The sequence below is a fragment of the Schistocerca americana genome, chromosome 5 (genome assembly GCF_021461395.2).
Source record: "Schistocerca americana isolate TAMUIC-IGC-003095 chromosome 5, iqSchAmer2.1, whole genome shotgun sequence".
NCBI classification, from domain to species: domain Eukaryota; kingdom Metazoa; phylum Arthropoda; class Insecta; order Orthoptera; family Acrididae; genus Schistocerca; species Schistocerca americana.
The window spans coordinates 296,358,091-296,381,871 of record NC_060123.1 but is presented as its reverse complement, the minus strand read 5'-3'; the positions used below and the strand labels follow the sequence as shown (position 1 = coordinate 296,381,871).

At 42.6% G+C, this 23,781-nt stretch overlaps 1 non-coding gene across 1 annotated transcript; it reads right to left on the bottom strand.

Moving 5' to 3' along the window:
- Positions 1 to 4,796: 4,796 nt before the first annotated feature.
- Trnas-cga lies at positions 4,797 to 4,870 on the bottom strand. Its single transcript has one exon. It is a non-coding gene; the product is annotated as a tRNA-Ser (tRNA).
- Positions 4,871 to 23,781: the final 18,911 nt, after the last annotated feature.

Here is a 23,781-nt window from a genome sequence, read left to right as displayed (position 1 = left end):
GTCTGTCTGACTTCTGTAGTAGTGTGGGGTGGAAATTGCCTCTTGCAGGATCTAAAGGGTACTTGTCAGATCAATTCGTTGTGCAACTCAACATATCACCCACACACACTGACACTATGCCAGGCAAAAAAAGGATTCCCTGCAGAAGTACAACACATACTATCTCTAGCTGAGAGAAACCCAGTCTTATTCTACCATATAGCGTCCGTTGGAGTTAGTTCAGACAGAGCAAAGCTACATCCATCCAGTTTCCTATAGAGGGCATGAATGCACAGCACCGGTGTTTACCCATTCACCCTTATCCTATAAAACGGGAAACAGTCAACAAGTGGATCGAAATACAAACGCAAGAAGTATTACAAACCTCAGAACAAAGAGAAGCTTACTCCTCAAATCGTTAGCAGAGTTACAAGACTATATAATTGAAAGCATCACGATTCATCCAGCATTCATACAGACTGTTGTGCAGGCGTGTGAGGTTCAGTTGTTAGGAAAAACGGAAGTATCAGCGTGTCAAAGAGAAGTGCTAACCCTAGAAGCACAGCACATTTGACGAAAGTTTTGTAGGGAACACTAAAAAATGTGAAGAGCACCAGACCATCAGACTAATTTCTCATGCAACTTAAGTCCTGCTGAGAGTGTTGAATAGAAGGCTATATGGCAAGCTGGATAGAGGGATTGCAGAGTGCAGAGGAGCAGTTCGGATTTAGAAGAGGAAAAGGAACTAGAGATGCTATTGACCTAGAGGGGAAAGATATATGGAAAAAGGTAGAGAAATCTTTGCTGTTTTTATAGATTTAGAAAAGGCTTTTGATAGATTTCCGTGGAACAAGCTGATGGATATCTTGAAGAGGAAAGGAGTAGATTGGGAAGAAAGACGACTGATACCGAATCTACATTTTCACCAGAAAGTAACCACAAGGATTGGAAATGAAAAGTCAGAAGGAAGCAACATTGGATGAGGTGTTAGACAAGGTTGTTGCCTTTACCCGCTGTTGTTTAATATATACCTTGAAGAGATTATTACGAAATGCTTAGATGGGAAAAGAGGAATATGTATTGGTGGAAAGAGAATAGATTTGCTGGTGACATGGTATTAGTGGCAGAAAGTGAGCGGACAGTGAATAATATGCTGAAAGATCTGAATGAAGCTTGTGTGGAATATGGGATGCAAATAAACACAGCAAAAACAAAGAGTATGGTCATCAGTACAAGACAAAGACTGTCGAATATTAAAATAGGACAATCTACCATTAGCCAAGGAAATGCATTTAAATATTTTGGAAGCACAATAACTGAAGACTTGAGATGTCACCAGGAGGTGAAAACTCGAATTGCCACAGCGAACGAGGCATTCAACAGAAAGAGGAGACTCTTGTGTGGCAAATTAGATAAAGGACTAAGGAAAAGGCTTGGCAAATATTTTGTCTGGAGTGTGGCACTATATGGGGCAGAAAAATGGACGCTGAGACGAGAGGATGAAAAAAGGTTAGAAGCATTTGAGATGTGGATGTGGAGGAGAATGGAGAGAATAAGCTGGATGGAGAGATTGAGTAATGAAAGAGTATTGGGAAGGGTTGGTGAGCGAAGATGTCTGCTGAAGGTTGTAAGAGAAAGGAAGAAGAACTGGTTGGGACATTCATTGAGAAGGGAGTGCTTGCTAGCAGATGCTTTGGAAGGATTGGTTTGTGGGAGAAGATTGAGAGGAAGAAGGAGATACAAGATGATAGACGACATATAGGCAGAACACTGATGATGACTGTAGGGGTCTGGATGGGATCCCTACTGTGTCGGTATAATGGAGCGTGGAGTGCAGTGAAACAGACTGGTCGGCGCACTGGGCGCTAATGACACAACAGTAGCGGAACACGGATTTTTAACTTAAGGTCTACAATCGTGTATTCTTCTCTGCGATGCCGCCCAGGCCAGAAGCAGTGTAGCGCACGGCCTCGGGGCCTGCTGACGATGTCTGAGCAGTCTCTGGCAAACATTTCCCTGTGGCGTCCGCCCCAGGTAGCTGAGTGGTCAGCGCGACAGAATGTCAACCCTAAGGGCCCGGATTCGATTTCCGGCTGGGTCAGAGATTTTCTCTGCTCAGGGACTAGGTGTCGTGTTGTCCTAATCATCATCATTTCATCCCCATCGACGCGCAAGTCACCGAAGTGGCGTCAAATGGAAAGACTTGCACCTGGCGAACAGTCTGCCCGACGGGAGGCCCTAGTCACACGACATTTATTTATTTTCCTGTGGCGTCCGGCTCACCAATCCGCGGTGTCGGGCAGACTGCGTTGATGATCAGCGTATCGCATAATACAGGCCGTGCTGTCCGGGACAGAGATTTCATTCCTCCCAGGGCACTCTCATAGATATCGAAGGGGTGTGCTCAGGTAATCTCTCAGCACCTCTTCAAGATATGGAGATGATCAAATCGTAGCCCTTCGACCAATGGAGGCCAGGGATGTCGATGACTGCTGACAGGTACTAGTTGGGGGCACTAGCGGTGAGCTTGCCTCCTGAATAATGTGAGAGGTGGATGGTGTTCCAAACGCCATTACTCTGTCCTTACAAGCTGGAGGTAGAAGTCTCCAAATCTTCCCATTAATGGTTCCGAGGTCGGCAGCTCACAGAGACCAAGGGCGGCAGACCAGAGTAGGTCGTTGTCTCGAAAGTGAAAGCCATATTGGCGAGCGGTAGACGCACATCACAAGTTCGCCCTTGTAGGTGGTGCACTGCAGCGTAAAGATGGAGTCCAAGGCTCGAAAGCCAGAATATTTGTTAGAGCTTGTCTCAGACAATGACGTTGTCTGCTCGGCTATAAGCGAATGTACCCTACTTTTCCGGGCTCATCAGCGGTCTTCACCACCGCTCTGTTTTGCGAGACTGGCTTTCAGGGCTTCAGCTGACTGCCTTTCCTCCTTATTAGCAAGCTCACAGCTGTTCTTCTGAAAAATATTTAATATCTTACGGAATCAAACTGTGCTGTTAGAATTACGTGATCCTTTCTCTTCGCTTACAAAGATAATAACAACCTTCCCTATTTCTGTTATTTGAACGTTTGGAAAACTTATTCACTCGGTATTTTGAATCGTTCCTAATACTGTACTGTCTCTGTTGAGTCCTTATTTTCTAGTACAAGATTACAATCTTACTCTGCGCTACACTCTTTATTGCTACTGTTACATTTTTTATCGCTTATTGCTACTATTTAGCAACTTGCAGGGTATTTGATGGATTAGCTATTCAGATAGGTGAGTGGCTTTCGCCTCAAGGAAGAGTAGAATGCAAAAACTGTTAGCAGAACCAGGGCAGCACTGGTAGTGGAAATGCTTATGGTCATGATGTTATACCATTGTTTATCTCTGTAGCTTTAAATATGCTGTTCTGCCGAAACTCGTTCTTTCTGTGACTTAGTCACCTCGTATATTGACAATAGATGGGTGTTTAAGGTGTTGTCGAGAAATGTTAGGTATTGTGCTGATAACATTTTTAATGGTTTTTCCAGCCAGTACAACGTACGTTGCGAGAACTGGATTTTGATTGTATCCATTATAGTAACTGGGAGACGAAATTGTGCCCCTGCTATATCACTAGGGGTACCATTTATTAACAGACCGCTGTTTCACAGTTCTACTCTGGCTACGCCCATTGGTTTTTCATTTTTGTACCAACTTTCAATGACAGGTTCCGGTGCGAAAACTGAATAAATCCATTGTGCTACCACTCTCTAGAAATACAGTGATCAACCAGAATATTATGATCACCGACCTACTATCGATACAAACTTGTCTAGGTGACAGCAGCGACACCTATCGAAAAATGACCGCTAGTCAGACACACGCACTGTGCATATAGTACCAGTGAACATGCTGTCTGTGTGTAGAATGGGGACGGTAGGCATCTATCTGAGTTTGACAGAGGGCTGCAGGGCTGATTGTGGTGGCGCGAGCATTTCGGAAACTGCACGACTTACAGGCGGTTCGAGGAGTGCCGTAGTGAGTGTCTTCAACGCTTGGCAAACCCAAGGTGAAACCACGTCCAGACGCCATGGGGTAGGGCAGCTGCTCCTCATTATAGATGTCGGACGTCATAGGCTGGGCAGACTGGTAAAGCAGAACAGGCGGCGAACTGTGGCACAACTAATATCAGCTTTTAATGCTACCTAAAGCACAAGTGTGTGTGAATACACAGTGCACCGAACACTCCTAATGATGGACCTCTGTAGCCGACGACCCATGCATGTGCCAATGTTAACGCCACGCCATCGAAAACTACGACTGAAGTGGGCACTCGATCATCGGCCCTGGAGATTGGCGCAATGACAGAGCATTGCATGGTCTGACGACTCCCTATACCTTCATCTTGCCGATGGGAGGGCGCGAATCCGTTGCTCTCAAGGGAAACAGCTCCTTAACACCTTTACTGTTCCAGAATGAGATTTTCACTCTGCAACGGAGTGTGCGCTGATATGAAACTTCCTGGCAGATTAAAACTGTGTGCACCGACCGAGACTCGAACTGGGGACCTTTGCCTTTCGCGGGCAAGTGCTCTACCATCTGAGCTACCCAAGCACGACTCACGCCCGGTCCACACAGCTTTACTTCTGCCAGTATCTCGTCTCCTACCTTCCAAACTTTACAGAAGCTCTCCTGCGAAACTTGCAGAACTAGCACTCCTGAAAGAAAGGATATTGCGGAGACATGGCTTACCCACAGCCTGGGGGATGTTTCCAGAATGAGATTTTCACTCTGCCGCGGAGTGTGCGCTGATATGAAACTTCCTGGCAGATTAAAACTGTGTGCACCGACCGAGACTCGAACTCGGGACCTTTGCCTTTCGCGGGCAAGTGCTCTACCATCTGAGCTACCGAAGCACGACTCACGCCCGTTCCACACAGCTTTACTTCTGCCAGTATCTCGTCTCCTACCTTCCAAACTTTACAGAAGCTCTCCTGCGAACCTTGCAGAACTAGCACTCCTGAAAGAAAGGATATTGCGGAGACATGGCTTACCCACAGCCTGGGGGATGTTTCCAGAATGAGATTTTCACTCTGCAGCGGAGTGTGCGCTGATATGAAACTTCCTGGCAGATTAAAACTGTGTGCACCGACCGAGACTGGAACTCGGGATCTTTGTCTTTCGCGGGCAAGTTCTCTACCATCTGAGCTACCGAAGCACGACTCACGCCCGGTCCACACAGCTGTACTTCTGCCAGTATCTCGTCTCCTACCTTCCAAACTTTACAGAAGCTCTCCTGCGTATCTTGCACAACTAGCACTCCTGAAAGAAAGGATATTGCGGAGACATGGCTTACCCACAGCCTGGGGGATGTTTCCAGAATGAGATTTTCACTCTGCAGCGGAGTGTGCGCTGATAGGAAACTTCCTGGCAGATTAAAACTGTGTGCACCGACCGAGACTGGAACTCGGGATCTTTGTCTTTCGCGGGCAAGTTCTCTACCATCTGAGCTACCGAAGCACGACTCACGCCCGGTCCACACAGCTGTACTTCTGCCAGTATCTCGTCTCCTACCTTCCAAACTTGACAGAAGCTCTCCTGCGAACGTTGCAGAACTAGCGCTCCTGAAAGAAAGGATATTGCGGAGCCATGGCTTAGCCATAGCCTGAGGGATGTTTCCAGGATGAGAAACACAGTTTTAATCTGCCAGGAAGTTTCATATCAGCGCACACTCCACTGCAGAGTGAAAATCTCATTCTGGAAGCATCCCCCAGGCTGTGGCTAAGACATGTCTCCGCAATATCCTTTCTTTCAGGAGTGCTAGTTCTGCATGGTTCGCAGGAGAGCTTCTGTAAAGTTTGGAAGGTAGGAGACGAGATACTGGCAGAAGTAAAGCTGTGAGGACCGGGCGTGAGTCGTGCTTCGGTAGCTCAGATAGTAGAGCACTTGCCTGCGAAAAGCAAAGGTCCCGAGTTCGAGTCACGGTGGGTGCACGCAGTTTTAATCTGCCAGGAAGTTTCACCTTTACTGTGGGTTTGAGACAAGCTGGCTGCTGCTGCATTATGCTCTGGGGAACATCGTGGGGATCCATGGGTTCAATGGAGCACGTGCAAGGCACCATGACTGCTTACAGACCACGTACACCCCTTCACAATGATAATTTTTCTCGACAGCAGTGGAAATTTTCAATAGATAATGCGCCATGTCACAAGCCCAGGAGTGTGATGGAGTGATTCGAGGCATACAGCAGAGAGTCCAGATTGACGTACTGGCCTCCCAAATGGTTCAAATGGCTCTGAGCACCATGGGACTTAACGTCTATGGTCATCAGTCCCCTAGAACTTAGAACTACTTAAACCTAACTAGCCTAAGGACATCACACAACACCCAGCCATCACGAGGCAGAGAAAATCCCTGACCCCGCCGGGAATCGAACCCGGGAACCCGGGCGCGGGAAGTGAGGACGCTACCGCACGAATACGAGCTGCGGGCTGGCCTCCCAATTCGCTATATCTGAACCCTACTGAACTCATCTGTGATGTAATTGAATCTGGCGTCAGATCTCATCGTCCCCTCCCCGGAATTTACAGGAATTGGGTAGATTGTATGTGCATATGTATGCCAGCTCCCTCCGGTGACCTACCGAGTCATCATTGCTTTCGTGCCACGACGCGTCGCTGCTGTTTTCCATGCCAAAGGTGGAAATACCTGCTATTAGGTAGGTGGTCATAGTGTTCTGGTTGATCAGTGTATTTACATGCGCGGGCGCCTATATCTATGACGCCCTGTAGCGTCGTTGGATGACGTTTCTGCGCCTAGAGTCCTGTTCAGAATGTTAGTTATTCACTAAAGTCTATAAGTTCTTGAAGTTTGTAAAATGGGGGCTTCCGAAAACCTTGAATTATTAATGCATACTATGCTTTTGGAGATTAGATGGGTAGATCACGTAACTAATGAGGAGGTATTGAATAGAATTGGGGAGAAGAGGAGTTAGTGGCACAACTTGAAAAGAAGAAGGGATAGGTTGGTAGGACATGTTCTGAGGCATCAAGGGATCACAAGTTTAGCATTGGAGGGCAGCGTGGAGGGTAAAAATCGTAGAGGGAGACCAAGAGATGAATACACTAAGCAGATTCAGAAGGATGTAGGTTGCAGTAAGTACTGGGAGATGAAGAAGCTTGCACAGGACAGAGTAGCATGGAGAGCTGCATCAAACCAGTCTCAGGACTGAAGACAACAACAACAACAACACCAACATGCTTCTGGATATAAAACAATGCATTTTATATAACTATTTGTTAACTTGTAGTGTTCTACCAATCCCAAAGAAATCAGGCGTTGATAGATGTGAAAATTATCGAACTATCAGTTTAATAAGTCGCAGCTGCAAAATACTAACGCGAATTCTTTACAGACGAATGGAAAGTCAGGTAGAAGCCGACCCCGGGGAAGATCAGTTTGGATTCTGTAGAAATATTTGAACACGTGAGGCAATACTGACCCTACGACTTATCTTAGAAGACAGATTAAGAAAAGGCAAACCTACATTTCTAGCATTTGTAGAATTAGAGAAAACTTTTGACAATGTTGACTGGAATACTCTCTATCAAATTCTGGAGGTGGCAGGGGTAAAATACAGGGAGCGAAAGGCAGAAACCAGACGGCAGTTATAAGAGTCGATGGGCATGAAAGGGAAGCAGTGGTTGGGAAGGGAGTGAGACATGGTTGGAGCCTATCCCCGATATTATTCAATGTGTATATTGAGCAAGCAATAAAGGAAACAAAAGAAAATTTCGGGGTATTTATTAAAATCCATGGAGAAGAAATAAAAACGCTGAGGTTCGCCGACGACATTGTAATTCTGTCAGAGACAGCAAAGGACCTGGAAGAGTAGTTGAACGAAATGGACAGTGTCTCGAAAGGAGGATATAAGATGAACATCAACAAAAGCAAGCGAGGATAATGAAATGTAGTCGAATTAAGTCGGGTGATGCTGAGGGAATTAGACTAGGAAATGAGACACTTAAAGTAGTAAATGAGTTTTTCTATTTGGGGAGGAAAATAACTGATGATGGTCGAAGTAGAGAGGATATAAAATTTAGACTGGCAATGGCAAGGAAAGCGTTTCTGAAGAAGAGAAATTTGTTAACATCGAGTTTAGACTTATGTGCCATGAAGTCGTTTCTGAAAGTATTTGTATGGAGCGTAGCCACGTATGGAAGTGAAACATGGACGATAAATATTTTGGACAAGAAGAGAATAGAAGCTTTCGAAATGTGGTGCTACAGAAGAATGCTGAAGATTAGATGGTTATATCACATAACTAATGAGGAGGTATTGAAAAGAATTGGGGAGAAAAGAAATTTTGGCGCAACTTGACTAGAAGAAGGGATCACTTGGTAGAACATGTTCTGAGGCATCAAGGGATCACCAATTTAGTATTGGAGGGCTGCGTGGAGGGTAAAAATCGTAGAGAGAGACCAACAGATGAATACACTAAACAGATTCAGAAGAGTGTAGGTTGCAGTACGTACTGGGAGATGAAGAATCTTGCACAGGACAGAGTAGCATGGAGAGCTGCATCAAACCAGTCTCTGGACTGAAAACCACAACAACAACAACAACAACAATAGTGTTCTACCACACACAATTCTTCTTGAGTTACATCGGCATCTACAGAAGTTCGAACAAGCTTTCCTGTACCTGGTGGTACTTTATAACGGGAACAAATCTTTACCGAACTTGTTCACAGTTCTGGTGGTAACAGCTTGCGACATTGCCTAACTCGCAGTAGTTGTTTCCAGCGGAAACAAAAATCCCCTGAGTTGCGTTGTGTAGCGAGAAAGATTGATTTAGGCATGATGTTTATCCAGAAAGTCTAGTCTGAGAATCACATAATAACTTCCACTAACGTTTGGCAACATTTCCATGTACTCTAGAAACTCTTAGATCCAGTGCTTAAGTCGGCCACTGTTGTCCCTAATGACTTCACGTCATTGTCACCTACATCACGTAACTTTTATCGAGAAGACCTGCCAAAGAGATTTAGACTAAAATTTGGAAATTTGTGGTAAGGTCTTATGGGACCAAACTGTTGAGGTCATCGGTCTCTAAGCTTACGCACTACTTAATCTGATTTAAACTAACTTACGCTATGGACGATACACACATCCATACCCGAGGGAGGACTCGAACCTCCGACGGGGGGAGCCGCGCGGACCGTGAAAAGACGGCCCAGACCGCGAGGCTACCCCGCATGGCGGATCTAGACTAACGTCTGACACGTAAGGACCTGTGTCTGCTAAAAACTTACGTTACTTGTCCTGGACTGTGCCTAACAAGCAACATTCCATCTCTGCATACGAATGTGCAGTGCTCCGTTCTACTGGAAATGCACTGAGTTGGGCGATGCATTCCCGTTTGTGTTTAATGAACGATTTTTCTCAGGATGTTTTCCTTTCTTCTTATTCCTGCACTCTCAAGCCAAAGAGATTGAAGACTGCCAATTTAAATGTTCTGGTTGAAGAACACATTGGTATTTCATGTGACAACCAGAACCACAACCAACTATTAATGCATCTGCGTTATGTAAGAAAGTGAATCACTTGCATGAAAGTGATGGGAGCTTTGTTTCTACGATTTTTAAATTTGTTAACACAAATGGTCTTTTACCAGTGATGCAAGTTGAACATCATATACCCACAGGTAACAATACTCCAATCTATAGGAAACTGCATCATGTTCTCAAGGATTTACAACTACTGATGGAAGAATATATTGACCAGCAACTTGCAGAGGGAATGCTACATCATAGTCATAGGCTACGGAGTGCAAATGTCGTTATCATCCCCAAAAAGTCGCTAGATGGTACTAAGAAGTTCAGATTCTGTTGCAGTTGTGGATACATGAACATAATTATAGTCTATTGAGTGTAAATGTCATCATCATTCAAAAAAAGTCACCAGATGGTGCTAAGGGGTACAAATTTTGTTGCGATTACAGATACTTGAATGCCAAAACCGTCACTGATGTGTATTCAATTCCCAAATAGTTTTCAGCAGTGGACCTTACAAAACAAATATTTATATGCTTGCTGCGGAGGATGGCCAAACATCAAACGTGCTAAGAAGAGAGTATTACTGACTAGAATTAGCTATAGATAATAGACCGGAAACAGCCTTCACAACACCATCAGGGCATTACCAGTAACGAACATGCTATTTGGTCTTAAGGCTTTACTTTGTGGACAGAAATGTAAAAAGTATATGGTGTAATGAGATGACATCATTGTATTTTCCAGAGACATGGAAGAACTTGAAAAGCTTTTAGGAGAAGCATTTAACAGTTTATGAACAGCACGTCTGATGCTCAGCTCAGCTAAATACCACACTGCATAAATAAAATTTATGTGCCTTGGCGAAGTGATAAGTGCAGAAGGAATAAAAACTAACGCACAACTAATTTCAGCGTTCTGTGACATCACAATACTGCAAACAACAAAAACAGCTTAAGTCATTTTTAGGATTATGCCATTATTATAGGAAATTAATTAAATATTTTGCAAAAATTGCCAAACCATTGAACTGATTGTTGCAAAATTGTGCAGAATTCGAATGGACAGTAGACTTCCCAACAGAATTTGAGATGTACAAAATACTGACATCAGATCCAGTACTGATATTTCCAGGTTTTGAAAAAGAATTCGTCCTTTCTTGTGATGCTAGTAATAGTAGAGTGGAATGCAGCTCAGTCAAAATTTAGACTTTAAAGAAATCCCGTAGATTATGGCATCTCAACAAGGCAGAACCGAATTATTCCAAGACAGAAATGGAGATGATTACAGTGTTTTATGAAATTACGTATTTTTGTTGTTAAGTGTACTACCACAGTTTCAAAGTAGTAACAGACCGTACATCGTTAAAATAACTGCAAGGATTAAAGGAGCCTTCTAGTAGATTAACGAGGTAGGCGCTCAGAGAGTGAACTGGAGTATAAGTATTTCACAAAACAGGAAAGAAGTATGCAAATGCGGACATATTGAGCAGAAAAATCGTTTGTAAGTGTATACTAATGTTGTATCATTAGCAGCCAGCACCAAACGCCCTGTTATACTGCACTCTGCGCTCCACCATGCTGGCACAGTAGGGGTCTCAGACCAGTCCTCTACACAGCAAACCCATTTTTTTCTTTTATCTTGAGATATGGTTTATTTCATTAACCTACTTTTTCGTTTACAATAATATACTGACATGTTATTTTGGTAAATGTAGAGTAACATATACCGTCTATGGCGTGAGATTGCTGCAAAAGCAATAAAGAGCGATGTAACTGCTTTATGAGTACAAAAGCAAAGACTTCACGCAAAAGTTTGTTTTTAGATTATGAATAGTATATGTGACAGCCTTGCAGAACCCATATTTATTGTGGAATAACCGTTTGGAATGTTACTGATAAATCGATAGTGTTAATAAAGGAGGTTTAAGAATTTATTTCACGTCCTTGTCAGATGTGGTGCTTCTCGTATCAGCTATAATTTCTCATTGACCGCTATCGTCATATTCTAAAAGTGTCTTCAGGCATCAACAGTGATTGTTCCACATTTGAATAAATGTTATTTCCTGTTACTGCATATTGTGACAGGATCTGTAAAGGGCTACCCTGCAAAATTTTTCTAAAGGGATTTAAACAAAGATAGTCTTATGGTATTGTTGTTCATGCCTGTGTCACTGTATTTTGTCTTATTTACGTAAAAGAGAATGTGATCTTCACAAACTAGACTACGGTTAGAAATTACATTTAAATAAATGATTCCTTAATGCGAATGAAAACACTGCTTAAGGAAGCTCAGAAGGAACAAACGCATAAGTGCAGTGAAGAAGCGGTATTTAATAACATTGCTCAAACTGAACATTCATTAATTTTGTATTTTCAAACAGCTGTTATTAGCACTGCACTCAAAAACAGTAAAAGAGCGTGTGTAGCTAATAGTTAAAATTTTGACCACGACATAAAGAGGTTGTGGTCCGAGGTTGCGTAAATTTTTGCCATTGATTTACAATATTCTCTTGGAAATGAAAGTACTATTTTAGGGCCCTCTATTAGGAGTACGCCTGAGCTTCTTATTCTTTACATACCGAGGAATTATCCTGAAGGAAAGTAACTTTTCAGCTTTATAATAAAATATACTTAGCCAGTTAAGCGCGATCACCAGTGTGTCTTACATAGGAGCTCTTGAGAGCATCTCTACTTGTAAGATCGAAAGATATTAGAAATTAAAGAACCCCCCGCGATATCTTTCTATATATAAAGAAAGGAAATACTATTAGAATTTTGACACGGTTTTCATTGATCCATGGACTGAATTATGAAAAAAATGGCTCTGAGCACTTTGGGACTTAACATCTCAGGTCATCAGTCCCCTAGAACTTAGAACTACTTAAACCTAACTAACCTAAGGACATCACACACATCCATGCCAGAGGCAGGATTCGAACCTGCGTCCGTAGCGGTCGCGCGGTTCCAGACTGTAGCGCCTAGAACCGCTCGGCCACTCCGACCGGCCCTGAGCTATGAGTAATGTTTGTGTATGTAATTTACTACCGCTACGCCAGACAAATCGTTCAGCCGTAGATAGTGTTACCGGTGAGGCACTGGGGCGAGTCACGAGACTGTTACATAAAATCATGATCGGTTTCGCATGTTGCGTGAAGTGATCTAACCTTGTTCACCTGACTGAACATATACAAGGTAGTTATAATTAAACTTGGCTACTTGAGATAGCCTTCATGAAAAACGAACGAAACATTGAGGAAACATTTATAAGGACAAGTAGAGGAGAAATAATGAACAAACCATTGGAGGAAACACATTTTAATTTCCAAATGAGAGGATAACTTTTGTTAATTGCGTACCACGTCTACGTCCCACGTTACAAAAGTTGCTCAATGTGACGTTCATGTGCACTCACGACAGCCTTGAACCACTCTAGAGATACTGTTTCACAGTTGCTCCCAACATTTTTCGAAGGCTTGAGCATGGGATGTTCAGCTGTCGTGACTCAACTCGTGCACTTCTTGAGGACTCTACATTGCGTCCAGCATTCTCAGCCATGACAACAGTAACTTCATCAGCAATTTGTGGCGCAATTGGCAGTCGACCTCTCCCAAAAGCAACTCCCAAATCACCGGTTACTTTGAACTTCCGAAACATGATATTCAATCCCGTCGCGGAAAGAGGACCTCTCCGTATTCTTCTTATGCTCCGATACTCGCGAAGAGCAGTGGCATAATGCTGTTGTGTTGGCAAAACATTTCCGAGTGTAAACCTGCTCACCTTGTCCAGACCCATGTTGACTGTTTACACTGATGCATGTTTTTACCCTACGTCGACGTACTAGTACCGGCGCCTAAGTCATGACACTAACACCACTGACAAAGCAAATCCTGCAACGCACAGTATAAACCTTATTCCTATAAAGCTGGATATCCATACGGCAAATAGTTTTCCGCCTATACTGACTCAAGTAACGAAAGTCTGATTATAACCACCCTGTTCTTGATGAAAATGGGATTGTAGTATGTCGCAACTATTCATGCCCTTTTAGTAAAAATTCTGGCAACTGGAATAATAGTTATTGCCACCAGATATCTATAATTGTGAACCTTGTTGCTATCCTCTTTGTTATAGTAATTTTATACAGGTATTTTAACTTTCGATAAGCACAGAGTAAATTTTTGATGGCTAATTATCATCAACTGAATTCTTCTACTGCCATGGGCAGAGTGTTATTTTGAGATTTGTACAATTTTATTTGAGAACACTCTAATAGGAATAAGGGTACATATATGACTGATTTTAGTGTGCTAACTAGTTCATATAATCTTTCAAAGAAAGATTCCGCTTCCCCTGGCGAAATTTTTTAAAAGGTGTTGCGGAAGACTCGATCTTGGGTTCTCTCCTGTTCATGATATACATGAATTACGTAGTAGATATTGCAAAGATATGTAAGGTAGCACGCTCACGGTGTTACAGTTTCTTTTTGCTTTTTTAGGTGCTGCGGTTGATAACAGAGAGGAGGGCGGAATACGACGATGACGTCGTCATTATAAAGTCGCTGATACCGACGAACATTTCATATTAAGTGTTGGGAATGAATTTACGTGGAATGGCCATGTAATTTTGTGAGAATTATATTGTGTACTACACTTTACACCTTCTGATGACTTGCGGACCAGAAAGGGAGATGTAAAACTTAGTGGTCGGCAGGTCAGTCATTTGCAGAAAATTATTGCTTAATGCAGTGTCTGCGAGCTGGTTGTAAACAAAAGTAATTCTAGAGAGGATCAGTATATAAAATCTGAATTTCTTAGTATAGTTTGACTGTTGCATGTGAAATAAGTAATTCGAGTAAAAATCACAACGTGACCAAGAGAATCTCTTTGTGCCGTTTCTGCAATGGTACATTGATTGTATTTTGGCCACAGTGTTACCAGGCATGACCAAGAGCTTTGTCAATAAAGAAGTAACTTACTGGATAATCATACACTGAATTCCTGAATATTGTTCGAATGTTGGATCTCTTATCCAACAGGAATGACTGATGATAGTGAAACTGTTGTACGGCGAGCTCTGCGTTTTTTCACGGTTTCATTTACTCCACTTTGGAACATTACAGGGATGTACGACATACGGCAACGAAGAACTACATGAAAGGCCCATAGCTTCATATGAATACCGTTGGCTGGCCATAAGATAAACCTGAAACGTGTTACGATTATTCACAGGGCATACAAACTCATCCTCCCCTCTTCTGGAAAACAACTTGTGCACCGTAACGCAGTACTTTTGTTAACGCGGATAATTTATCAGCTTGAAAGGGAGATGCTTAAATGTAGTGGTGTAATGGTGGCTTACAGCTTATTACTGTGGATCAGTACAGAGGGGTCTGCCGAACGTAATTATCATTTTCGGCTGCCTGATGAGAAAAGGCGGGTGCAGATTTCGTTTGGTCATTCAAAAATTAGGTTTTCCGAGAACTTCAAAATCTCCCAAGTGATTGCTTGGATGATTTCTTTAAAAAGAACGGGGACTACTACGTTCCCCATATACCCCCTCACTCTGTGGAAAAATGCAATGAGGTTTTAGAAAAAACCAAAAATGGTGACGAACATACCGTGCGTCACGGACCCTGTACCATCCCACTAGCATGCAATATGAAGTTTGGTTTAATTCCTGTACACATAAAATGTTGGCTCTCTATATAAACCCATAAAACATCCATTAAAAGGAAAACAAATCATCAAATAACATTATTATCTATACTACTGTATAAGGTTAAGTCGTTTAACTTTGTTACCAAAAATCTCGAAAAGATCTTGACAGATTTACTTCAAATCTTACACGATACACAGATAACTTATCGAACGGACAGAGTCTACATGTTTTTCATATATTCTGCCACCTCAAATATCTCTGGAACAACAATAGATGTTCAAAAACGGCTTTCACTAGCATGAACGTACGGCAGAGGTTTAGGAAACCAAATACTATGCGAAATTTTAAAACGTAAACAAATACTATTTTCAACACAAAATTGTGTATTATTAAATAGACACCTCCAATTATTTCGTAAGCAATCAATGGCATGAAAAATCATAAAAATAATGGCGTTGGCAACATCGCAATACGTCAATTACATCCCGAGGAATTGCGAAGCGAAGTTGATGCTTGAAATCATGAAGCGCACGGCTAGCGCACGTCCTGAGACTCAAGCGTGCACCTCAGGTTGCCTGTGTCAGGGGCTCACACAATGGGAAGGTATGAATAATCCACAAAAATAAACAAGTAACACGTCCTACGAAGAGTTACGTTTTTCAAATTGTAAATGTATGTTTATTCTAGCGAAATGACAACTAGAGCTACAATTAGAGATAACACGCTTGAATTGACATTGCTAAACACATTTACTAGTGTCCTTTCACCCACAGAAACTGTACTGTTGTGCATTACATCCAGCATAGAAAATACACCCACATCATGACCAGTGAAACTATGTCACGTCAACATATGTTCTAAGTGCCCTCCATTTGCAGAAGGGTAACGAGAGACTGTTGCACAGATTGTAGAGTTTCTACAGATATTGCCGCACACACAGCAATAATACGATGTTGCATATCATCTACTGTTGTTGGGGGTTCTTTATACACTCTGTCTCTCATTGCGCCCCAGAGAATGAAGCCTAATGGCGTCAAGTCGGAGGACCGTACTGGCCATCGCACAGTACCTCTCCGCCCCATCCACCTACTTGGAAATGTCGCATCTAGAACATCCCTGCAACTTTTGCATTGTGTACGGGACATCCATCATGTTGGAACCACTTTGATAGATGAGTTTTCAATTCTAGATCCTCCACGAGGAGCGCTAGTGTGTGTTGAAGAAATGATGCATAGCGCTGTCCATTCAATGTTCCACGGTAAAAATAGGGACCTACAATACAGTTATCAATGATACCGCACCAAACACTGACATTCCACTGTCGTTGATGAGCAACTTGGCGAATCCAGTGGGGATTTTCCAAGGACCAGTAGTGCGTGTTCCGCAGATTCACATTGCCCTGATTTGTAAATGAAGCCTCGTCCGTAAACAACGTATTGCTTAGGAATACTGGTTTACCTTGCAGCTGCCGAAGTGTAAGACGACAGAACGCAATACGGGATTCAAAGTCATTCCCGTACAGTTCTTGGTGCAGTGAGATGTGGAACGGATGAAAACGATGCCGACGCAAGATTCTGCACACACTACTGTGGCTTATTCATACACCTCATGCAATTTATAGTACACCCACCTGAGGATTTTGCGCTACAGCAGCCAGAACAGCAATTTCATTTCCATTGCCAGTTGTTGGCGTTTTACGTCGACGTTTTGTGGGAGCCCAGCTTCCTGTTTCCGTGAGTGTCTTGGAGATGTTGCCAGTGGTTCGACGTGACGGACACCACCAATCTGGGTAGCTTTCATCATACAGTGTCACAGCTGCGGTTGCATTTCTGTGACATTCACCATAAATTAAAATAATATCTAGTTTTTTTCATTACTGAAGCCCGGCATATCGACTAGTTGACGCAAATGTAACAAGCCACAAGAAAACAGGTTTTAATGTGGAAACGTATGTGAATTACGTTACAGTATGAGAGCAGTTCAGCAGACCAAATTACGGGAACTTGTACACTGAAGGTAGTGTGTGCCGTGGTGACATTGGTGTGTTGACGGCAGGATACAGGCGCCAGTGCAGGCAACATCTGCTCTGAGCACAGTAATACATGCGATGCGTTACATGAGAAACTTTGACGCAGTTGCTACCCTTTACAAGCCACATATTTCCGAAATTATGAGGTTTAGAAACGTGAAACCAAGTGTTACCACTAATTATACCTCTAGTTGTCATTTCGCAACAATATACCGTATTATTTAACACATTATAAGAGGTGAACCGGTGCAAGTAAGGTACAGCTCAAGAAGGGGCTAAACTATACACCTTTAGGAGTGCCAGCAGTGAAACATGGGCCAATGATGTGTTGTCATACAATACTACACTATATATTAACACTCCACTGACGTAGTACGTTAATCACATCACGATTACCGGCAGCGTGGAGTGCACGCTTGAGTCTCAGGACGTGCGCTAGTTGTGCGCTTCATTTATTTCAAGCGTCAACTTAGCTTCGCAATTTCTCGGGATGTAATTGACGTATTGCGATGCAACCAAAGCCATTATTTTTGTGATTTTTCATGCTATTGATTGTGTACGAAATAATAAGGGTGTCCATTTAAAAATACACAAGTTTGTGTTGAAAATAGTATTTGTGTACGTTTTAAAATTTCGCATAGTATTTGGTTTCCTAAGGCCCTGCCGTACGTTCATGCTGGTGAAAACCGCTTTTGAATATATATTGTTGTTCCAGAGATTTTTGAGGTGGCAGAGTTAGGTGAGACACCATATACAGGGTGAGTCACCTAACGTTACCGCTGGATATATTTCGTAAACCACATCAAATAATGACGAACCGATTCTACAGAACGAATGTGAGGAGAGGGGCTAGTGTAATTGTTTAATACAAACCGTACAAAAATGCACAGAAGTATGTTTTTTAACACAAACCTACGTTTTTTAAATGGAACCACGTTAGTTTTGTTAGCACATCTGAACATATAAACAAATACGTAATCAGTGCCGTTTGTTGCATTGTAAAATGTTAATTACATCCGGAGATATTGTAACCTAAAGTTGACGCTTGAAACCTCCGACGTTCAGTTGCGTGTTGTAACAAACACGGGCCACGGTCGGCGAGCAGCATCTGCAGGGACATGTTTACGATGACGACCATGTTTACGAGTATGGCTGTAGTGCACTGTTGTGGTTTGGTCTAGCTGTCGCAGTGTCCGCATGTAGTGCTTGGTGCTATTGTTATTCTGCATTCGTCTCCGCACGCAGACCAGCTGTAGTACACCGTGTTATCAGAAGTCTGTGATAGTGTAGTGTTGTAGGAACTGTGATCATGGTGTATTCGAACTCTGAAAAGGCGGATATGATACTCATCTATGGCGAGTGTCGACGAAATGCAGCTGAAGCCTGAGGGTGTATGCAGAACGGTACCCAGGCAGAGAGCATACAACATGCCGCACATTGAAAAACATCTACCGCCAACTGTATGCAACAGGTATGGCCGTAGCACGCAAACGGGTCCGTAACAGGCCCATCACAGGAGAAGCGGGTGCAGTTGGTGTGTTAGCTGCTGTTGCCATGAACCCACACATGAGTACTCGGGACATTGCGGGAGCCGGTGGACTGAGTCAAAGTAGTGTCATGCGCATACTGCATCGTCACTGCTTTCACCCATTTCATGTGTCACTACATCAGCAATTACATGGTGATGACTTTAATCATCGAGTGCAATTCTGTCAATGGGCATTAACAGAGAATGCGTTGCAGTTCTACCTGTTTACCGATGAAGCGGGTTTCACAAACCGTGTGGCAGTGAATCTACGGAACATGCATTACTGGTCCGTGGACAATCCTCGTTGGCTCACACAGGTAGAGCGACAGCGACTGTAGACTGTAAATGTATGGTGCGGAATCATTGGCGACCACCTCATTGGTCCTCACTTCATTGTAGGGGCCCAAACAGCTGCAACATACTTCGCGTTTCTACAGAATGATTTGCCAACGTTGCTCGAAAATGTCCCACTGGAAACGTGTCAACGTATGTGGTATCAGCATGATGGTGCACCTGCACATTCCGCAATTAACACTAGGCTGACCCTTGACAGGATGTTCGACGGGCGTTTCATAGGATGTGGAGGACACATAAATTGGCCAGCCCGTTCTCCTGATCTTACACCTCTGGACTTCTTTCTGTGGGGAACGTTAAAGGAGAATGTGTACCGTGATGTGCCTACAACCCCAGAGGATATGAAACAACGTATTGTGGCAGCCTGCAGTGCCATTACACCAGATGTACTGCGGCGTGTACGACATTCATTACGCCAGAGATTGCAATTGTGTGCAGCAAATGATGGCCACCACATTGGACATCTATTGGCCTGACACATCGGGACACACTCTATTCCACTCCGTAATTGAAAACGGAAACCACGTGTGTACGTGTACCTCACTCATCATGGTAATGTACATGTGCGTCAGTGAAAAAGACCAATAAAAAGGTGTTAGCATGTGGACGTAATGTGCTGTTCCAGTCTCTTCTGTACCTAAGGTCCATCGCCATTCCCTTCGGATCCCTAGGTAATTCGGTGGTCTCCGATACACACTATCGAACAGCGGAGGAGTGGTACTCAAGCGTCAACTTTGGGTTACAATATCTCTGGATGTAGTTAACTTTTTACAATGCAACAAATGGCACTGATAGCAGTAGTGTGACTTTTACACATATTTTTTTGCCAGTGGTGGCTTGCCCAAGCGGTCTTCTCGTGGGGCCGTTTTTTGCTCGCTCTGCTCATTCAGGGCGTCCTGGGGCCCTCTTGGCCTTCCGTGTTCTGTCCCAGCAAGGTTCCGCCACTCTGTGGTTCCGCTTAGCAGCAGATTTACTGCCCACTTCTGATACTTTGTTGGTCTCGCTGTCCTTTCCCTCCTCTCGACGCTTCTGCCTTGTAGGAATCGTGTCTTGCTAATTACGTCCTTTTCTTTCTTGATACTTCTCTCGTTGCAACTTGTGGGTCGTTGCATCTGGTTGTTGCTGGAGTTTTCACAATGGTTCTTACAAAAGTTTTACTTATATTCATCTAACATATGTCTAGTACCTACATTGCTTTATGCCTTTTTAAAAAGCTTTACAAATTTCTGCGCCCTTTCCATGTTACAGTTCTAAGATATTTTGAGTCTTAACTTCTACAAGAATCCTCAAATTCGTTTTTTATTTTTGTGTATTGTCGTGGTGTATAGCATTTTAGTATTTCATGCTGTTAGACTATCTACGCTTTATCCCTTCACCTTAATCTATGCTAGTATTGGTGTTATTTTTGTTTTTGTTTTTATTGAAACTACTTTCTTTTCCCCACCTTCCTCTTTCTTCATTCTTCTTTCCCCTGACGATCTTATCTGCAACATAAACTTCAAATGCTGTGCTGATTCTTTACCTGAACTTCTTGCAATTTTTCGTCACTTTCTTTATCGACTTCTAACATGAGTTGAGGCGATTCCCGCTTTTGTGCATACCATTCTACTTTTTGATCCTCTTTATCTTGCATCATTCTTAACTGTTTGTTTGTAACTGGTATTTCTTCTAATTTTAGCTTTTGCTCAAAGAGAAGTGTGACATTCCCGAATGTTACGCTACCTTTCCCCATATCTATTATCGCTCTTCTCTCATTTAAAAAATCTGCACCTATAATCAAATCTACAGTTAGTTTAGGTATAATCACGAAGTTGGCTTCGATCTTTTGACCTTGGCACGAAAGAGTTAACCTTGTTTGTCTCGTAACTACCGCAGCATTGTTTCTAATAAGACCTCTTACTTTAATCTTACATGTTTTCAGAACTGGCAATTCTTTATTGGCATTACACTGCATGAATAAATTTTCTGAGATCACGGTCAGTTCACTTCCGCTATCAATTACAATATTGATTGGGATATGCTTTACCATGGCCTTCACAGTTGGTTGAATTTGAAAGGGTTGGTTCTGTTCTTCTTCTTGCATCAACGAATCCTCCACTGAATCATACATGAGTCTTTTCAGGAATTTCCCTTGTGAATTCGAACTTTCTGTAGGATAAGCTTCGACTGCTACTTCTCTTTCTTTTATTTCCTCTTCTCTATTTCTTCCTTCATTTACGCTTTCTTCAACATCCTCTACTTTTTCCTCATCTTCGTCTATCTTCTCCTTCTTCATCGATACTTCCACATAATCGCATTTAAATGCTCTAATTATCGCTTCATAACTTCCTTCATTATATATGTGTGCCCACTAGTAACTTATTTTCAACTTCTGTCGACTGCACATTATCCTCATTGAATTCGCTTTCCCTGGTTTCCATCTCAAATAGCTCTGCAATACTCATTACTTCGTCCTTTCCTCCTACATTCGTTGTGCATGCCTCTGGTAACTCATCTTCCTCGTCAGTATTCTCCCAATTAATTTCGTCCCAACACGATGTTGTTATTTTCTTGTCTTCGTTTTCATCTGGTCCCTGCGGTTTTGTTTCTTCCCTCTTCTCTTCTCGTGATAAGGTATTTATTTCTCTGTTCAAGGTGCTGCAATTATTCTGGGTCGGTGCGTCATTCTCTTTGGCACGGGCGCTTAGCTGTCAATTCGAACGTTTTTCGGGGTTTGGTGGTCTTACCGCTATCTCTTCTATCTGTATTCTCTTTTCTTGCTCAGCTTGTTGATATTGGTTTCTTTGTTGATAATTTGTCGGTCTATTGGTTCTCCAATATCCGTTCCGGTTGTCATTGTTCCCTCTGTAATAGTTGTTGCCGTTCCTGGGAGAATTATAGTTATTGCCGTATTCTCTTCCAAATCCATAACTGTTTCTTTGTTGAAATCTGTTGTCGTTTCTTGGTGCAAAGTTATCACGTGTTTCGTAATTGTTGTTTCTTCATACTGTGTCTTGTGGATTCCACTGCTTTTTGCCATCGTTTTCACGTGCGCTTCGTCTTTTTCTTGCGTCATCTTCCGAAAATATAAACTCTAGTTCCCTTAGAATTCCTTTAAATGCTTCGACATCATTGCCTTCGCGACCTACTAATGATTTCTGGTATTTCAATGGTAACTTCATCGCGCATAATTTAATCAACTCTCCGTTACTGTTTAGTACATCTAAGCATTGATTTTTCTTTGCCATTACTTCGAAAAATTTCACGGGACTCTTCTCTCCTGAATTTTCAAAATATGGGATCTGTAATAATCCGTACTTCACTCTGTTCTGTGCTTCGCGAGACAAATATCGTGAGACAAACTTCTCTCTGAATTCTTCGTACGATCGGCATGTCGCTGCAACATTCTGCATCGTTTCTGTGACTGTTCCTGACATGTGTGCACATATAAAGTCTAATTTGTGTGCTATCGTCCAGTGTTCTGGTAATCCTACTCGGAATTTATCAATAAAAGTTCGTGGATGTGATGAGTTTCCTTCTAGAATGTGTTGAAATTTTCTGACTGTGAGGAAATGATCGTCGTCGTACTTCGTCATGGTTCCATATGAAATTCGCGATTCTTCGCCACTTTTGTTTCTGATCATTTCTCCCGTCGTTCTTTCCGGTTGTGGTAGATCCATTGGATATTGTCCACTGTAACTTCCGCCTACCCTTGCGCAGTATCGTTGGAGTGGTACGCAATAATTTTCTTCCATCGGTTGTGAACGTGTAGCTGAATGCATTGCACTGTGCTCTTCGCGACCTGGCTTTCCATTGTCACGTATTGGTTCGGTATCTAGTCTGGCTAACCTTGCCGCTTCATTGCACGATCCAGACTGTCTTGAAACATACATTTGTGGTTCTGCATGTGTTTTTGGTGCCGTTTGTTCATCAAGAATTTCGAAACGTGTTTGTTGCTGTGCAGTCTGTCTGATTTCACGTATGTTACTTTCCGCCTGTGATTGGAATCGCAAATCTTAATATCTTCGTTGATTGCTTGTTTTTCCGGTGCTGTTACAGATACAGAGGTGGTTGCAGACTCAGTGCTTGTTCGATCCTGTTCACTACGCTCTTCAATAGTTTGCAACAACTCTGTTCGCAATTTCTGAAATTGTTGCTTCGTTTACGCTTCTATTTTGACTATGCGATTATCATATTTTTTCAGCCCTGCTTTTGTGATGCGTTTGTGTAACACACTGTTTTCAACAATTTCACGCGCTGTACCTGCTGCTTGTCTAGTAACTACGTTTATCTGTTTCTCTACTTTCTTGACTTCTCCCTGGGTGTTGTTACGTAATGTTTTGATCTCGTCCTGAGTGTCATTATGCAATGTTTGTACGTCCACTTGTATCTTGTCGGTGTCTGTTCTCAATTGATTGTGACCTGTTATTAAGTTTCCTATCACTTCTCGAGATTCTTTTGCCTCGTCTTCAATATGACTTAGGTGTAACTGAATTTTTTTGTTTTGTTCTTTTATCTCACGCATTTGTCTCGAAGTTTCTGCAATTTGTGTCGTCGTTTCTGCATTCTGAATTTTAATTTGGTTCGCTATTTCTTTATTTTGCCTTGTCATGATTTCCGTAATTTGTTGTAATAATTCTGCCAGATTAGTGGGTCCTATTGCGTTTTCTTCCGAGTTCCTACGCTCTGTGTTTTTGCCCAAGTGTTGGTTTGCAACCGATTGC